Source organism: Olea europaea, unplaced genomic scaffold, assembly GCF_002742605.1.
Source record: "Olea europaea var. sylvestris unplaced genomic scaffold, O_europaea_v1 scaffold30934, whole genome shotgun sequence".
Classification (NCBI taxonomy): Eukaryota; Viridiplantae; Streptophyta; class Magnoliopsida; order Lamiales; family Oleaceae; genus Olea; species Olea europaea.
In genome coordinates, this window is record NW_019249674.1 from 1 (window position 1) to 1,332 (window position 1,332).

A 1,332-nucleotide genomic window follows, 5' to 3' on the forward strand; every position below is an offset into this window, starting at 1 on the left:
CAAAAAATAAGCAAAGCAAAATATAAACATGTAAATTTACAGAGGTTAACCCTTTTGTTTTCCCCTTGAGTGGCTTCCTTGTCAGTGAACTGCCAAAGCTCCCCGAAGCGCAGTCACTCGGGTCTAGCACTTTCAGGTGGGCTAAAAAAGAGCCCCAAAGGAAGTGGTTCTTGAAGAAGGATTTAGATGGCTTCATTGATAAAAAAAAAAAAAGAATGGAAAGAATGGAGGGGAGATTTTGCCCTTGTAACAACATATTATGCAGAGTATATGAATACAGGAACTGGGGCTTCAACACAAAATAGAGTAAAATGGCCTGGTTTTCATGTGCTGAAGGATAACCAGTACGACAGTCCCTTTACAGTGAAGAATTTCATCCAAGGAGACTCGTGGATTCCATCCATTGGTGTGCCATTTTGGCCTAAAATTTAAATCCCCAGTTGGTGTTAGAGAATGTTTGGCCTAGCTGCAGTTAAATAACAAAAAGTCCATTGCAATTTAGCAATGGAAAACATTGAATTGAAAATATTATGTATAAAAATCCAACACATTCAAAACATTAACATTGCCTTCAAAATAAACCATTCCATGCACTGCATAGACTGCCCACTAGTCTTCTAATCTAATCTTCTATCTTCTAACTATATTATAAGAGTGGGTTTTGGGTTACTGTCCACAAGCTAATTGGCCATCTAAGTCGAGGCGAGTTGAGTGAGCCGTGTTAGCCGAGCCATTTGGAAGAGTGCTATCAGCTGTGGTTTCAGAACATTCACATGACAACAATCATTTTCATTTCTCTTTCTTCTCTGTTATTTTTTTTTTTTTCCCTAACCCATGCTCTTTACTCCACTTCCCCCATTTCACAGCTTGTGATTTCGAACAACACTTCACCACGGGTGATTACGAAATTCCACGACGATTCAATTCGAGCTTCCATTCGACCCTTGGTTTCACTCGACCTCTCTACAATTTCACTGATGTAAGTTTCTACTTTCCTTTTTTTTAATTCAATTTTAAAGACGAAAATACTGATTTCAAGGTGATGATGTTACTTCTATTTGGTAGGAGGTATGAAGCAGGGTTCCTGGGGTTCTGCTAAAAATCGGCCGCCTACTAAAGAAGAAAAACCGGTGACCTCCTTTTGATTTTCGAACTTTTCTCTTGCCTATTATCATTGTTTTTTCTTGCCTTTGTGACCTCCAAATCATCACCGTGTCCATTGTAGGTGAGATTGAGGAGCAATTGAGATGAATATATTAATTGTGGGTTTGAGAAATTTGGATTGATTGTTTGATAGAGATAGGTAACGTGAAATTGAACTCGAAAATCACC

General features: G+C 38.6%; 1 long non-coding RNA gene across 1 annotated transcript; it reads left to right on the plus strand.

Moving 5' to 3' along the window:
• Positions 1–457: 457 nt before the first annotated feature.
• Positions 458–1,278, plus strand: LOC111385162. The gene is made up of 2 exons (XR_002701020.1): positions 458–979; positions 1,066–1,278. It is a non-coding gene; the product is annotated as an uncharacterized LOC111385162 (long non-coding RNA).
• The last annotated feature ends 54 nt before the right edge of the window (positions 1,279–1,332 follow it).